The sequence below is a fragment of the Salmo salar genome, chromosome ssa25, assembly GCF_905237065.1.
Source record: "Salmo salar chromosome ssa25, Ssal_v3.1, whole genome shotgun sequence".
Lineage (NCBI taxonomy): Eukaryota > Metazoa > Chordata > Actinopteri > Salmoniformes > Salmonidae > Salmo > Salmo salar.
The window spans coordinates 40,795,258-40,811,722 of NC_059466.1; the positions used below are offsets into that span (position 1 = coordinate 40,795,258).

General features: G+C 46.1%; 10 non-coding genes across 10 annotated transcripts; all 10 read left to right on the top strand.

The window, feature by feature from the left end:
* Window positions 1-582: 582 nt before the first annotated feature.
* Window positions 583-746, top strand: LOC123730677 (U1 spliceosomal RNA). The gene has a single exon (XR_006762112.1). It is a non-coding gene; the product is annotated as a U1 spliceosomal RNA (small nuclear RNA).
* A 651-nt stretch (window positions 747-1,397) lies between these two features.
* LOC123730578 (5S ribosomal RNA) lies at window positions 1,398-1,516 on the top strand. The gene has a single exon (XR_006762033.1). It is a non-coding gene; the product is annotated as a 5S ribosomal RNA (ribosomal RNA).
* A 2,431-nt stretch (window positions 1,517-3,947) lies between these two features.
* LOC123730680 (U1 spliceosomal RNA) lies at window positions 3,948-4,111 on the top strand. The gene has a single exon (XR_006762115.1). It is a non-coding gene; the product is annotated as a U1 spliceosomal RNA (small nuclear RNA).
* A 644-nt stretch (window positions 4,112-4,755) lies between these two features.
* Window positions 4,756-4,874, top strand: LOC123730589 (5S ribosomal RNA). The gene has a single exon (XR_006762035.1). It is a non-coding gene; the product is annotated as a 5S ribosomal RNA (ribosomal RNA).
* A 2,426-nt stretch (window positions 4,875-7,300) lies between these two features.
* Window positions 7,301-7,464, top strand: LOC123730681 (U1 spliceosomal RNA). Its single transcript, XR_006762116.1, has one exon. It is a non-coding gene; the product is annotated as a U1 spliceosomal RNA (small nuclear RNA).
* A 645-nt stretch (window positions 7,465-8,109) lies between these two features.
* On the top strand, window positions 8,110-8,228 carry LOC123730600 (5S ribosomal RNA). Its single transcript, XR_006762037.1, has one exon. It is a non-coding gene; the product is annotated as a 5S ribosomal RNA (ribosomal RNA).
* A 2,429-nt stretch (window positions 8,229-10,657) lies between these two features.
* On the top strand, window positions 10,658-10,821 carry LOC123730682 (U1 spliceosomal RNA). The gene has a single exon (XR_006762117.1). It is a non-coding gene; the product is annotated as a U1 spliceosomal RNA (small nuclear RNA).
* Window positions 10,822-11,466: 645 nt separating this feature from the next.
* LOC123730611 (5S ribosomal RNA) lies at window positions 11,467-11,585 on the top strand. Its single transcript, XR_006762046.1, has one exon. It is a non-coding gene; the product is annotated as a 5S ribosomal RNA (ribosomal RNA).
* A 2,431-nt stretch (window positions 11,586-14,016) lies between these two features.
* Window positions 14,017-14,180, top strand: LOC123730683 (U1 spliceosomal RNA). Its single transcript, XR_006762118.1, has one exon. It is a non-coding gene; the product is annotated as a U1 spliceosomal RNA (small nuclear RNA).
* A 644-nt stretch (window positions 14,181-14,824) lies between these two features.
* On the top strand, window positions 14,825-14,943 carry LOC123730622 (5S ribosomal RNA). The gene has a single exon (XR_006762057.1). It is a non-coding gene; the product is annotated as a 5S ribosomal RNA (ribosomal RNA).
* The last annotated feature ends 1,522 nt before the right edge of the window (window positions 14,944-16,465 follow it).

Consider the following 16,465-nt stretch of genomic DNA (forward strand, 5'->3'; position numbering starts at 1 on the left):
GCTGCACTACCTGAGCCACTTGTGTGGGTTGTAGACTCCGTCTCATGCTACCACCAGAGTGAAAGCACCGCCAGCATTCAAAAGTGACCAAAACATCAGCCAGGAAGCATAGGAACTGAGAAGTGGTCTGTGGTTCCCACCTGCAGAACCACTCCTTTATTGGGGGTGTCTTGCTTATTGCCTATAATTTCCACCTGTTGTCTATTCCATTTGCACAACAGCATTTGAAATGTATTGTCAATCAGTGTTGCTTCCTAAGTGGACAGTTTGATTTCACAGAAGTGTCATTGACTTGGAGTTACATTGTGTTGTTTAAGTGTTCCCTTTATTTTTTTGAGCAGTGTATTAAAAAGTCATTGGTGATTTTTTTCTACAGTGTTGCATGATGGGAATCTAGTGGTTCACTGATATAATCTAGTAAACAAAATAAACTACTTTTTCACCACTCTGTCTGCAAGTGCATTCCTAAACGGCATTTAACGCCGGTCGAAGTGGCGTGATATTAGCAGAACACAAAGTAGTTACCGTCAGCCGAAAATGTTGGCACTGGAAAGACTTGCCCTCCACCGATGTGTATAACTCATACTTACCTGGCAAGGGAGATACCGTGATCAAGAAGGCGGTTCACCCAGGGCGAGGCTCAGCCATTGCACTCCGGCTGTGCTGACCCCTGCGAATTTCCCAAATGTGGAAATCTCGATTGCATAATTTATGGTAGTGGGGGACTGCGTTCGCGCTCTCCCCTGATGTCTTGTTTAATGATACAACTGTGGCTTGCCGACAGGTGTGAGATTGTAAGATCTTTGAAATCAATTGTCAAAGAGACTTTATGTTACGCTTAATCAAAAGGTGCAAACATCTGTTTGTAGCGAAACATGCTTGGCATTTTGTGGAAACATCATGTTGCGAAATGCAGCATGGTATTTATGACACGCTGGTACTTCAATCAAGACATGGTTGGGAAGCCGCTCTGGACCCCTACCCGTCATCATGTGTCATACGCGCCCCATGCGCTAACAATATGAAATTGTCCTTACATGCGCTCCTCCTTAGCACAGAGCAATGTAATAGGTTTTCTACATTCAGAACTTTCGTGTATTGATTCTGGCTAGTAGGATAGCTGCATGGGAAAGTGTTGCTAATGATGTATTTGTCCGAATTCATTGGATTTGTCCGTTTTTTTCCCCACAAGGCTGTGTGGAAAATATGCCCTTGCTTTGAAATGTTAGCAAGGTTAGTTTGATTTTGTGCTAAAAAGTGATGGCTACAGTATATGTAATTACTTGCAGTTTTTGAGTGAGCCAAAGTTCAAGCTGCTTATCTAATTGGTGAAAACGCAATGTCTGTTTATCACACTCACTTTGACTTCATATGCTGTACCATGAGTTAGTCTAACGGCTTACGGCCATACCAGCCTGAATACGCCCGATCTCGTCTGATCTCGGAAGCTAAGCAGGGTCGGGCCTGGTTAGTACTTGGATGGGAGACCGCCTGGGAATACCAGGTGCTGTAAGCTTTTTCTCCACTAGGGTGTGCTCTTGCGTCATTTCATCAGCAACACTGCCTTGTAGTGACCTTTTGATGCTGAATTGACTACATTTCTTTCTTTTTACATTTTAGTCATTTTTAGCAGACGCTCTTATCCATACATTTCATACATTCCCCCCCCCGTACTAAATGCAGCTTCTGTGGGTTAGCCTCCCCTGCCCTTTTAATACGATCAAAGTTCTTTGTGTTGTCAGGGAGCAACTGCCTTTATTTATAAGACAAATAAGAATATTGTTACTGAATGCAGCTTGTGTGTGCTTTGTGCTCCCTCGCCCTGTTCAAATGATCAAAGGAAATAATGCTGCTGAGTGGAACTGGACCGGTGTCTGATGGCCCTGTGCTTTCCATGGTGGAATTAGAACCGTTTTTTTAACGGAGTAAATCAAAAGCACAAAAGAATGTGAGATGTTATTGATAATAAATCAATTGGTTTCATGCATTTGTCTCTCTCCCTGTGTGTGTGTGTGTGTGTGTGTGTGTGTGTGTGTGTGTGTGTGTGTGTGTGTGGGTGTGTGTGTGTCTGAACGTGATTGTATTTCGTCATATCGCATACATTTCTGATATCAGACAGGTTAAGATATACTGCTCAAAAAAATAAAGGGAACACTTAAACAACACATCCTAGATCTGAATGAAAGAAATAATCTTATTAAATACTTTTTTCTTTACATAGTTGAATGTGCTGACAACAAAATCACACAAAAATAATCAATGGAAATCTAATTTATCAACCCATGGAGGTCTGGATTTGGAGTCACACTCAAAATTAAAGTGGAAAACCACACTACAGGCTGATCCAACTTTGATGAAATGTCCTTAAAACAAGTCAAAATGAGGCTCAGTAGTGTGTGTGGCCTCCACGTGCCTGTATGACCTCCCTACAACGCCTGGGCATGCTCCTGATGAGGTGGCGGATGGTCTCCTGAGGGATCTCCTCCCAGACCTGGACTAAAGCATCCGCCAACTCCTGGACAGTCTGTGGTGCAACATGGTGTTGGTGGATGGAGCGAGACATGATGTCCCAGATGTGCTCAATTGGATTCAGGTCTGGGGAACGGGCGGGCCAGTCCATAGCATCAATGCCTTCCTCTTGCAGGAACTGCTGACACACTCCAGCCACATGAGGTCTAGCATTGTCTCGCATTAGGAGGAATCCAGGGCCAACCGCACCAGCATATGGTCTAACAAGGGGTCTGAGGATCTCATCTCGGTACCTAATGGCAGTCAGGCTACCTCTGGCGAGCACATGGAGGGCTGTGCGGCCCCCCAAAGAAATGCCACCCCACACCATGACTGACCCACCGCCAAACCGGTCATGCTGGAGGATGTTGCAGGCAGCATAACGTTCTCCGCGGGCGTCTCCAGATTCTGTCACGTCTGTCATGTGCTCTGTGTGAACCTGCTTTCATCTGTGAAGAGCACAGGGCGCCAGTGGCGAATTTGCCAATCTTGGTGTTCTCTGGCAAATGCCAAACGTCCTGCACGGCGTTGGGCTGTAAGCACAACCCCCACCTGTGGACGTCGGGCCCTCATACCACCCTCATGGAGTCTGTTTCTGACCGTTTGAGCAGACACATGCACATTTGTGGCCTGCTGGAGGTCATTTTGCAGGGCTCTGGCAGTGCTCCTCCTGCTCCTCCTTGCACAAAGGCGGAGGTAGCGGTCCTGCTGCTGGGTTGTTGCCCTCCTACGGCCTCCTCCACGTCTCCTGATGTACTGGCCTGTCTCCTGGTAACGCCTCCATGCTCTGGACACTACGCTGACAGACACAGCAAACCTTCTTGCCACAGCTCGCATTGATGTGCCATCCTGGATGAGCTGCACTACCTGAGCCACTTGTGTGGGTTGTAGACTCCGTCTCATGCTACCACCAGAGTGAAAGCACCGCCAGCATTCAAAAGTGACCAAAACATCAGCCAGGAAGCATAGGAACTGAGAAGTGGTCTGTGGTTCCCACCTGCAGAACCACTCCTTTATTGGGGGTGTCTTGCTTATTGCCTATAATTTCCACCTGTTGTCTATTCCATTTGCACAACAGCATTTGAAATGTATTGTCAATCAGTGTTGCTTCCTAAGTGGACAGTTTGATTTCACAGAAGTGTCATTGACTTGGAGTTACATTGTGTTGTTTAAGTGTTCCCTTTATTTTTTTGAGCAGTGTATTAAAAAGTCATTGGTGATTTTTTTCTACAGTGTTGCATGATGGGAATCTAGTGGTTCACTGATATAATCTAGTAAACAAAATAAACTACTTTTTCACCACTCTGTCTGCAAGTGCATTCCTAAACGGCATTTAACGCCGGTCGAAGTGGCGTGATATTAGCAGAACACAAAGTAGTTACCGTCAGCCGAAAATGTTGGCACTGGAAAGACTTGCCCTCCACCGATGTGTATAACTCATACTTACCTGGCAAGGGAGATACCGTGATCAAGAAGGCGGTTCACCCAGGGCGAGGCTCAGCCATTGCACTCCGGCTGTGCTGACCCCTGCGAATTTCCCAAATGTGGAAATCTCGATTGCATAATTTATGGTAGTGGGGGACTGCGTTCGCGCTCGCCCCTGATGTCTTGTTTAATGATACAACTGTGGCTTGCCGACAGGTGTGAAGATCTTTGAAATCAATTGTCAAAGAGACTTTATGTTACGCTTAATCAAAAGGTGCAAACATCTGTTTGTAGCGAAACATGCTTGGCATTTTGTGGAAACATCATGTTGCGAAATGCAGCATGGTATTTATGACACGCTGGTACTTCAATCAAGACATGGTTGGGAAGCCGCTCTGGACCCCTACCCGTCATCATGTGTCATACGCGCCCCATGCGCTAACAATATGAAATTGTCCTTACATGCGCTCCTCCTTAGCACAGAGCAATGTAATAGGTTTTCTACATTCAGAACTTTCGTGTATTGATTCTGGCTAGTAGGATAGCTGCATGGGAAAGTGTTGCTAATGATGTATTTGTCCGAATTCATTGGATTTGTCCGTTTTTTTCCCCACAAGGCTGTGTGGAAAATATGCCCTTGCTTTGAAATGTTAGCAAGGTTAGTTTGATTTTGTGCTAAAAAGTGATGGCTACAGTATATGTAATTACTTGCAGTTTTTGAGTGAGCCAAAGTTCAAGCTGCTTATCTAATTGGTGAAAACGCAATGTCTGTTTATCACACTCACTTTGACTTCATATGCTGTACCATGAGTTAGTCTAACGGCTTACGGCCATACCAGCCTGAATACGCCCGATCTCGTCTGATCTCGGAAGCTAAGCAGGGTCGGGCCTGGTTAGTACTTGGATGGGAGACCGCCTGGGAATACCAGGTGCTGTAAGCTTTTTCTCCACTAGGGTGTGCTCTTGCGTCATTTCATCAGCAACACTGCCTTGTAGTGACCTTTTGATGCTGAATTGACTACATTTCTTTCTTTTTACATTTTAGTCATTTTTAGCAGACGCTCTTATCCATACATTTCATACATTCCCCCCCGTACTAAATGCAGCTTCTGTGGGTTAGCCTCCCCTGCCCTTTTAATACGATCAAAGTTCTTTGTGTTGTCAGGGAGCAACTGCCTTTATTTATAAGACAAATAAGAATATTGTTACTGAATGCAGCTTGTGTGTGCTTTGTGCTCCCTCGCCCTGTTCAAATGATCAAAGGAAATAATGCTGCTGAGTGGAACTGGACCGGTGTCTGATGGCCCTGTGCTTTCCATGGTGGAATTAGAACCGTTTTTTTAACGGAGTAAATCAAAAGCACAAAAGAATGTGAGATGTTATTGATAATAAATCAATTGGTTTCATGCATTTGTCTCTCTCCCTGTGTGTGTGTGTGTGTGTGTGTGTGTGTGTGTGTGTGTGTGTGTGTGTGTGGGTGTGTGTGTGTCTGAACGTGATTGTATTTCGTCATATCGCATACATTTCTGATATCAGACAGGTTAAGATATACTGCTCAAAAAAATAAAGGGAACACTTAAACAACACATCCTAGATCTGAATGAAAGAAATAATCTTATTAAATACTTTTTTCTTTACATAGTTGAATGTGCTGACAACAAAATCACACAAAAATAATCAATGGAAATCTAATTTATCAACCCATGGAGGTCTGGATTTGGAGTCACACTCAAAATTAAAGTGGAAAACCACACTACAGGCTGATCCAACTTTGATGAAATGTCCTTAAAACAAGTCAAAATGAGGCTCAGTAGTGTGTGTGGCCTCCACGTGCCTGTATGACCTCCCTACAACGCCTGGGCATGCTCCTGATGAGGTGGCGGATGGTCTCCTGAGGGATCTCCTCCCAGACCTGGACTAAAGCATCCGCCAACTCCTGGACAGTCTGTGGTGCAACATGGTGTTGGTGGATGGAGCGAGACATGATGTCCCAGATGTGCTCAATTGGATTCAGGTCTGGGGAACGGGCGGGCCAGTCCATAGCATCAATGCCTTCCTCTTGCAGGAACTGCTGACACACTCCAGCCACATGAGGTCTAGCATTGTCTTGCATTAGGAGGAATCCAGGGCCAACCGCACCAGCATATGGTCTCACAAGGGGTCTGAGGATCTCATCTCGGTACCTAATGGCAGTCAGGCTACCTCTGGCGAGCACATGGAGGGCTGTGCGGCCCCCAAAGAAATGCCACCCCACACCATGACTGACCCACCGCCAAACCGGTCATGCTGGAGGATGTTGCAGGCAGCATAACGTTCTCCGCGGGCGTCTCCAGATTCTGTCACGTCTGTCATGTGCTCTGTGTGAACCTGCTTTCATCTGTGAAGAGCACAGGGCGCCAGTGGCGAATTTGCCAATCTTGGTGTTCTCTGGCAAATGCCAAACGTCCTGCACGGCGTTGGGCTGTAAGCACAACCCCCACCTGTGGACGTCGGGCCCTCATACCACCCTCATGGAGTCTGTTTCTGACCGTTTGAGCAGACACATGCACATTTGTGGCCTGCTGGAGGTCATTTTGCAGGGCTCTGGCAGTGCTCCTCCTGCTCCTCCTTGCACAAAGGCGGAGGTAGCGGTCCTGCTGCTGGGTTGTTGCCCTCCTACGGCCTCCTCCACGTCTCCTGATGTACTGGCCTGTCTCCTGGTAACGCCTCCATGCTCTGGACACTACGCTGACAGACACAGCAAACCTTCTTGCCACAGCTCGCATTGATGTGCCATCCTGGATGAGCTGCACTACCTGAGCCACTTGTGTGGGTTGTAGACTCCGTCTCATGCTACCACCAGAGTGAAAGCACCGCCAGCATTCAAAAGTGACCAAAACATCAGCCAGGAAGCATAGGAACTGAGAAGTGGTCTGTGGTTCCCACCTGCAGAACCACTCCTTTATTGGGGGTGTCTTGCTTATTGCCTATAATTTCCACCTGTTGTCTATTCCATTTGCACAACAGCATTTGAAATGTATTGTCAATCAGTGTTGCTTCCTAAGTGGACAGTTTGATTTCACAGAAGTGTCATTGACTTGGAGTTACATTGTGTTGTTTAAGTGTTCCCTTTATTTTTTTGAGCAGTGTATTAAAAAGTCATTGGTGATTTTTTTCTACAGTGTTGCATGATGGGAATCTAGTGGTTCACTGATATAATCTAGTAAACAAAATAAACTACTTTTTCACCACTCTGTCTGCAAGTGCATTCCTAAACGGCATTTAACGCCGGTCGAAGTGGCGTGATATTAGCAGAACACAAAGTAGTTACCGTCAGCCGAAAATGTTGGCACTGGAAAGACTTGCCCTCCACCGATGTGTATAACTCATACTTACCTGGCAAGGGAGATACCGTGATCAAGAAGGCGGTTCACCCAGGGCGAGGCTCAGCCATTGCACTCCGGCTGTGCTGACCCCTGCGAATTTCCCAAATGTGGAAATCTCGATTGCATAATTTATGGTAGTGGGGGACTGCGTTCGCGCTCGCCCCTGATGTCTTGTTTAATGATACAACTGTGGCTTGCCGACAGGTGTGATAGATCTTTGAAATCAATTGTCAAAGAGACTTTATGTTACGCTTAATCAAAAGGTGCAAACATCTGTTTGTAGCGAAACATGCTTGGCATTTTGTGGAAACATCATGTTGCGAAATGCAGCATGGTATTTATGACACGCTGGTACTTCAATCAAGACATGGTTGGGAAGCCGCTCTGGACCCCTACCCGTCATCATGTGTCATACGCGCCCCATGCGCTAACAATATGAAATTGTCCTTACATGCGCTCCTCCTTAGCACAGAGCAATGTAATAGGTTTTCTACATTCAGAACTTTCGTGTATTGATTCTGGCTAGTAGGATAGCTGCATGGGAAAGTGTTGCTAATGATGTATTTGTCCGAATTCATTGGATTTGTCCGTTTTTTTCCCCACAAGGCTGTGTGGAAAATATGCCCTTGCTTTGAAATGTTAGCAAGGTTAGTTTGATTTTGTGCTAAAAAGTGATGGCTACAGTATATGTAATTACTTGCAGTTTTTGAGTGAGCCAAAGTTCAAGCTGCTTATCTAATTGGTGAAAACGCAATGTCTGTTTATCACACTCACTTTGACTTCATATGCTGTACCATGAGTTAGTCTAACGGCTTACGGCCATACCAGCCTGAATACGCCCGATCTCGTCTGATCTCGGAAGCTAAGCAGGGTCGGGCCTGGTTAGTACTTGGATGGGAGACCGCCTGGGAATACCAGGTGCTGTAAGCTTTTTCTCCACTAGGGTGTGCTCTTGCGTCATTTCATCAGCAACACTGCCTTGTAGTGACCTTTTGATGCTGAATTGACTACATTTCTTTCTTTTTACATTTTAGTCATTTTTAGCAGACGCTCTTATCCATACATTTCATACATTCCCCCCCCCGTACTAAATGCAGCTTCTGTGGGTTAGCCTCCCCTGCCCTTTTAATACGATCAAAGTTCTTTGTGTTGTCAGGGAGCAACTGCCTTTATTTATAAGACAAATAAGAATATTGTTACTGAATGCAGCTTGTGTGTGCTTTGTGCTCCCTCGCCCTGTTCAAATGATCAAAGGAAATAATGCTGCTGAGTGGAACTGGACCGGTGTCTGATGGCCCTGTGCTTTCCATGGTGGAATTAGAACCGTTTTTTTAACGGAGTAAATCAAAAGCACAAAAGAATGTGAGATGTTATTGATAATAAATCAATTGGTTTCATGCATTTGTCTCTCTCCCTGTGTGTGTGTGTGTGTGTGTGTGTGTGTGTGTTTGTGTGTGTGTGTGTGTGGGTGTGTGTGTGTCTGAACGTGATTGTATTTCGTCATATCGCATACATTTCTGATATCAGACAGGTTAAGATATACTGCTCAAAAAAATAAAGGGAACACTTAAACAACACATCCTAGATCTGAATGAAAGAAATAATCTTATTAAATACTTTTTTCTTTACATAGTTGAATGTGCTGACAACAAAATCACACAAAAATAATCAATGGAAATCTAATTTATCAACCCATGGAGGTCTGGATTTGGAGTCACACTCAAAATTAAAGTGGAAAACCACACTACAGGCTGATCCAACTTTGATGAAATGTCCTTAAAACAAGTCAAAATGAGGCTCAGTAGTGTGTGTGGCCTCCACGTGCCTGTATGACCTCCCTACAACGCCTGGGCATGCTCCTGATGAGGTGGCGGATGGTCTCCTGAGGGATCTCCTCCCAGACCTGGACTAAAGCATCCGCCAACTCCTGGACAGTCTGTGGTGCAACATGGTGTTGGTGGATGGAGCGAGACATGATGTCCCAGATGTGCTCAATTGGATTCAGGTCTGGGGAACGGGCGGGCCAGTCCATAGCATCAATGCCTTCCTCTTGCAGGAACTGCTGACACACTCCAGCCACATGAGGTCTAGCATTGTCTCGCATTAGGAGGAATCCAGGGCCAACCGCACCAGCATATGGTCTAACAAGGGGTCTGAGGATCTCATCTCGGTACCTAATGGCAGTCAGGCTACCTCTGGCGAGCACATGGAGGGCTGTGCGGCCCCCCAAAGAAATGCCACCCCACACCATGACTGACCCACCGCCAAACCGGTCATGCTGGAGGATGTTGCAGGCAGCAGAACGTTCTCCGCGGGCGTCTCCAGATTCTGTCACGTCTGTCATGTGCTCTGTGTGAACCTGCTTTCATCTGTGAAGAGCACAGGGCGCCAGTGGCGAATTTGCCAATCTTGGTGTTCTCTGGCAAATGCCAAACGTCCTGCACGGCGTTGGGCTGTAAGCACAACCCCCACCTGTGGACGTCGGGCCCTCATACCACCCTCATGGAGTCTGTTTCTGACCGTTTGAGCAGACACATGCACATTTGTGGCCTGCTGGAGGTCATTTTGCAGGGCTCTGGCAGTGCTCCTCCTGCTCCTCCTTGCACAAAGGCGGAGGTAGCGGTCCTGCTGCTGGGTTGTTGCCCTCCTACGGCCTCCTCCACGTCTCCTGATGTACTGGCCTGTCTCCTGGTAACGCCTCCATGCTCTGGACACTACGCTGACAGACACAGCAAACCTTCTTGCCACAGCTCGCATTGATGTGCCATCCTGGATGAGCTGCACTACCTGAGCCACTTGTGTGGGTTGTAGACTCCGTCTCATGCTACCACCAGAGTGAAAGCACCGCCAGCATTCAAAAGTGACCAAAACATCAGCCAGGAAGCATAGGAACTGAGAAGTGGTCTGTGGTTCCCACCTGCAGAACCACTCCTTTATTGGGGGTGTCTTGCTTATTGCCTATAATTTCCACCTGTTGTCTATTCCATTTGCACAACAGCATTTGAAATGTATTGTCAATCAGTGTTGCTTCCTAAGTGGACAGTTTGATTTCACAGAAGTGTCATTGACTTGGAGTTACATTGTGTTGTTTAAGTGTTCCCTTTATTTTTTTGAGCAGTGTATTAAAAAGTCATTGGTGATTTTTTTCTACAGTGTTGCATGATGGGAATCTAGTGGTTCACTGATATAATCTAGTAAACAAAATAAACTACTTTTTCACCACTCTGTCTGCAAGTGCATTCCTAAACGGCATTTAACGCCGGTCGAAGTGGCGTGATATTAGCAGAACACAAAGTAGTTACCGTCAGCCGAAAATGTTGGCACTGGAAAGACTTGCCCTCCACCGATGTGTATAACTCATACTTACCTGGCAAGGGAGATACCGTGATCAAGAAGGCGGTTCACCCAGGGCGAGGCTCAGCCATTGCACTCCGGCTGTGCTGACCCCTGCGAATTTCCCAAATGTGGAAATCTCGATTGCATAATTTATGGTAGTGGGGGACTGCGTTCGCGCTCGCCCCTGATGTCTTGTTTAATGATACAACTGTGGCTTGCCGACAGGTGTGATAGATCTTTGAAATCAATTGTCAAAGAGACTTTATGTTACGCTTAATCAAAAGGTGCAAACATCTGTTTGTAGCGAAACATGCTTGGCATTTTGTGGAAACATCATGTTGCGAAATGCAGCATGGTATTTATGACACGCTGGTACTTCAATCAAGACATGGTTGGGAAGCCGCTCTGGACCCCTACCCGTCATCATGTGTCATACGCGCCCCATGCGCTAACAATATAAAATTGTCCTTACATGCGCTCCTCCTTAGCACAGAGCAATGTAATAGGTTTTCTACATTCAGAACTTTCGTGTATTGATTCTGGCTAGTAGGATAGCTGCATGGGAAAGTGTTGCTAATGATGTATTTGTCCGAATTCATTGGATTTGTCCGTTTTTTTCCCCACAAGGCTGTGTGGAAAATATGCCCTTGCTTTGAAATGTTAGCAAGGTTAGTTTGATTTTGTGCTAAAAAGTGATGGCTACAGTATATGTAATTACTTGCAGTTTTTGAGTGAGCCAAAGTTCAAGCTGCTTATCTAATTGGTGAAAACGCAATGTCTGTTTATCACACTCACTTTGACTTCATATGCTGTACCATGAGTTAGTCTAACGGCTTACGGCCATACCAGCCTGAATACGCCCGATCTCGTCTGATCTCGGAAGCTAAGCAGGGTCGGGCCTGGTTAGTACTTGGATGGGAGACCGCCTGGGAATACCAGGTGCTGTAAGCTTTTTCTCCACTAGGGTGTGCTCTTGCGTCATTTCATCAGCAACACTGCCTTGTAGTGACCTTTTGATGCTGAATTGACTACATTTCTTTCTTTTTACATTTTAGTCATTTTTAGCAGACGCTCTTATCCATACATTTCATACATTCCCCCCCCCCCCGTACTAAATGCAGCTTCTGTGGGTTAGCCTCCCCTGCCCTTTTAATACGATCAAAGTTCTTTGTGTTGTCAGGGAGCAACTGCCTTTATTTATAAGACAAATAAGAATATTGTTACTGAATGCAGCTTGTGTGTGCTTTGTGCTCCCTCGCCCTGTTCAAATGATCAAAGGAAATAATGCTGCTGAGTGGAACTGGACTGGTGTCTGATGGCCCTGTGCTTTCCATGGTGGAATTAGAACCGTTTTTTAACGGAGTAAATCAAAAGCACAAAAGAATGTGAGATGTTATTGATAATAAATCAATTGGTTTCATGCATTTGTCTCTCTCCCTGTGTGTGTGTGTGTGTGTGTGTGTGTGTGTGTGTTGTGTGTGTGTGTGTGTGGGTGTGTGTGTGTCTGAACGTGATTGTATTTCGTCATATCGCATACATTTCTGATATCAGACAGGTTAAGATATACTGCTCAAAAAAATAAAGGGAACACTTAAACAACACATCCTAGATCTGAATGAAAGAAATAATCTTATTAAATACTTTTTTCTTTACATAGTTGAATGTGCTGACAACAAAATCACACAAAAATAATCAATGGAAATCTAATTTATCAACCCATGGAGGTCTGGATTTGGAGTCACACTCAAAATTAAAGTGGAAAACCACACTACAGGCTGATCCAACTTTGATGAAATGTCCTTAAAACAAGTCAAAATGAGGCTCAGTAGTGTGTGTGGCCTCCACGTGCCTGTATGACCTCCCTACAACGCCTGGGCATGCTCCTGATGAGGTGGCGGATGGTCTCCTGAGGGATCTCCTCCCAGACCTGGACTAAAGCATCCGCCAACTCCTGGACAGTCTGTGGTGCAACATGGTGTTGGTGGATGGAGCGAGACATGATGTCCCAGATGTGCTCAATTGGATTCAGGTCTGGGGAACGGGCGGGCCAGTCCATAGCATCAATGCCTTCCTCTTGCAGGAACTGCTGACACACTCCAGCCACATGAGGTCTAGCATTGTCTCGCATTAGGAGGAATCCAGGGCCAACCGCACCAGCATATGGTCTAACAAGGGGTCTGAGGATCTCATCTCGGTACCTAATGGCAGTCAGGCTACCTCTGGCGAGCACATGGAGGGCTGTGCGGCCCCCCAAAGAAATGCCACCCCACACCATGACTGACCCACCGCCAAACCGGTCATGCTGGAGGATGTTGCAGGCAGCATAACGTTCTCCGCGGCGTCTCCAGATTCTGTCACGTCTGTCATGTGCTCTGTGTGAACCTGCTTTCATCTGTGAAGAGCACAGGGCGCCAGTGGCGAATTTGCCAATCTTGGTGTTCTCTGGCAAATGCCAAACGTCCTGCACGGCGTTGGGCTGTAAGCACAACCCCCACCTGTGGACGTCGGGCCCTCATACCACCCTCATGGAGTCTGTTTCTGACCGTTTGAGCAGACACATGCACATTTGTGGCCTGCTGGAGGTCATTTTGCAGGGCTCTGGCAGTGCTCCTCCTGCTCCTCCTTGCACAAAGGCGGAGGTAGCGGTCCTGCTGCTGGGTTGTTGCCCTCCTACGGCCTCCTCCACGTCTCCTGATGTACTGGCCTGTCTCCTGGTAACGCCTCCATGCTCTGGACACTACGCTGACAGACACAGCAAACCTTCTTGCCACAGCTCGCATTGATGTGCCATCCTGGATGAGCTGCACTACCTGAGCCACTTGTGTGGGTTGTAGACTCCGTCTCATGCTACCACCAGAGTGAAAGCACCGCCAGCATTCAAAAGTGACCAAAACATCAGCCAGGAAGCATAGGAACTGAGAAGTGGTCTGTGGTTCCCACCTGCAGAACCACTCCTTTATTGGGGGTGTCTTGCTTATTGCCTATAATTTCCACCTGTTGTCTATTCCATTTGCACAACAGCATTTGAAATGTATTGTCAATCAGTGTTGCTTCCTAAGTGGACAGTTTGATTTCACAGAAGTGTCATTGACTTGGAGTTACATTGTGTTGTTTAAGTGTTCCCTTTATTTTTTTGAGCAGTGTATTAAAAAGTCATTGGTGATTTTTTTCTACAGTGTTGCATGATGGGAATCTAGTGGTTCACTGATATAATCTAGTAAACAAAATAAACTACTTTTTCACCACTCTGTCTGCAAGTGCATTCCTAAACGGCATTTAACGCCGGTCGAAGTGGCGTGATATTAGCAGAACACAAAGTAGTTACCGTCAGCCGAAAATGTTGGCACTGGAAAGACTTGCCCTCCACCGATGTGTATAACTCATACTTACCTGGCAAGGGAGATACCGTGATCAAGAAGGCGGTTCACCCAGGGCGAGGCTCAGCCATTGCACTCCGGCTGTGCTGACCCCTGCGAATTTCCCAAATGTGGAAATCTCGATTGCATAATTTATGGTAGTGGGGGACTGCGTTCGCGCTCGCCCCTGATGTCTTGTTTAATGATACAACTGTGGCTTGCCGACAGGTGTGAAGATCTTTGAAATCAATTGTCAAAGAGACTTTATGTTACGCTTAATCAAAAGGTGCAAACATCTGTTTGTAGCGAAACATGCTTGGCATTTTGTGGAAACATCATGTTGCGAAATGCAGCATGCTATTTATGACACGCTGGTACTTCAATCAAGAGATGGTTGGGAAGCCGCTCTGGACCCCTACCCGTCATGATGTGTCATACGCGCCCCATGCGCTAACAATATAAAATTGTCCTTACATGCGCTCCTCCTTAGCACAGAGCAATGTAATAGGTTTTCTACATTCAGAACTTTCGTGTATTGATTCTGGCTAGTAGGATAGCTGCATGGGAAAGTGTTGCTAATGATGTATTTGTCCGAATTCATTGGATTTGTCCGTTTTTTTCCCCACAAGGCTGTGTGGAAAATATGCCCTTGCTTTGAAATGTTAGCAAGGTTAGTTTGATTTTGTGCTAAAAAGTGATGGCTACAGTATATGTAATTACTTGCAGTTTTTGAGTGAGCCAAAGTTCAAGCTGCTTATCTAATTGGTGAAAACGCAATGTCTGTTTATCACACTCACTTTGACTTCATATGCTGTACCATGAGTTAGTCTAACGGCTTACGGCCATACCAGCCTGAATACGCCCGATCTCGTCTGATCTCGGAAGCTAAGCAGGGTCGGGCCTGGTTAGTACTTGGATGGGAGACCGCCTGGGAATACCAGGTGCTGTAAGCTTTTTCTCCACTAGGGTGTGCTCTTGCGTCATTTCATCAGCAACACTGCCTTGTAGTGACCTTTTGATGCTGAATTGACTACATTTCTTTCTTTTTACATTTTAGTCATTTTTAGCAGACGCTCTTATCCATACATTTCATACATTCCCCCCCCCCCGTACTAAATGCAGCTTCTGTGGGTTAGCCTCCCCTGCCCTTTTAATACGATCAAAGTTCTTTGTGTTGTCAGGGAGCAACTGCCTTTATTTATAAGACAAATAAGAATATTGTTACTGAATGCAGCTTGTGTGTGCTTTGTGCTCCCTCGCCCTGTTCAAATGATCAAAGGAAATAATGCTGCTGAGTGGAACTGGACCGGTGTCTGATGGCCCTGTGCTTTCCATGGTGGAATTAGAACCGTTTTTTTAACGGAGTAAATCAAAAGCACAAAAGAATGTGAGATGTTATTGATAATAAATCAATTGGTTTCATGCATTTGTCTCTCTCCCTGTGTGTGTGTGTGTGTGTGTGTGTGTGTGTGTGTGTTTGTGTGTGTGTGTGTGTGTGGGTGTGTGTGTGTCTGAACGTGATTGTATTTCGTCATATCGCATACATTTCTGATATCAGACAGGTTAAGATATACTGCTCAAAAAAATAAAGGGAACACTTAAACAACACATCCTAGATCTGAATGAAAGAAATAATCTTATTAAATACTTTTTTCTTTACATAGTTGAATGTGCTGACAACAAAATCACACAAAAATAATCAATGGAAATCTAATTTATCAACCCATGGAGGTCTGGATTTGGAGTCACACTCAAAATTAAAGTGGAAAACCACACTACAGGCTGATCCAACTTTGATGAAATGTCCTTAAAACAAGTCAAAATGAGGCTCAGTAGTGTGTGTGGCCTCCACGTGCCTGTATGACCTCCCTACAACGCCTGGGCATGCTCCTGATGAGGTGGCGGATGGTCTCCTGAGGGATCTCCTCCCAGACCTGGACTAAAGCATCCGCCAACTCCTGGACAGTCTGTGGTGCAACATGGTGTTGGTGGATGGAGCGAGACATGATGTCCCAGATGTGCTCAATTGGATTCAGGTCTGGGGAACGGGCGGGCCAGTCCATAGCATCAATGCCTTCCTCTTGCAGGAACTGCTGACACACTCCAGCCACATGAGGTCTAGCATTGTCTCGCATTAGGAGGAATCCAGGGCCAACCGCACCAGCATATGGTCTAACAAGGGGTCTGAGGATCTCATCTCGGTACCTAATGGCAGTCAGGCTACCTCTGGCGAGCACATGGAGGGCTGTGCGGCCCCCCAAAGAAATGCCACCCCACACCATGACTGACCCACCGCCAAACCGGTCATGCTGGAGGATGTTGCAGGCAGCATAACGTTCTCCGCGGGCGTCTCCAGATTCTGTCACGTCTGTCATGTGCTCTGTGTGAACCTGCTTTCATCTGTGAAGAGCACAGGGCGCCAGTGGCGAATTTGCCAATCTTGGTGTTCTCTGGCAAATGCCAAACGTCCTGCAC